Consider the following 252-nt stretch of genomic DNA (forward strand, 5'->3'; position numbering starts at 1 on the left):
TACTGAATTATATAATTAATCATTACTCTCTCCTTTCTCCTACACGTTTAGAGAGAGAGAGGGAGAAATAGAGAATTATGGAGAGTTTATTATTATTAATTTCTTTTTTTGTTGGTATATCTCTTTCCATAATTGTTCATTCCATCCCCATTCACCATAATTCTCTCTATTTCTCTCTCCACTCTCCCCCTTTCTCCTCCACATTTAGAGAGGGAGAGAGTGAGAATTATAAAGTTTATTATTATTATTATT

Source organism: Macadamia integrifolia, chromosome 6 (genome assembly GCF_013358625.1).
Source record: "Macadamia integrifolia cultivar HAES 741 chromosome 6, SCU_Mint_v3, whole genome shotgun sequence".
Taxonomy (NCBI): Eukaryota; Viridiplantae; Streptophyta; class Magnoliopsida; order Proteales; family Proteaceae; genus Macadamia; species Macadamia integrifolia.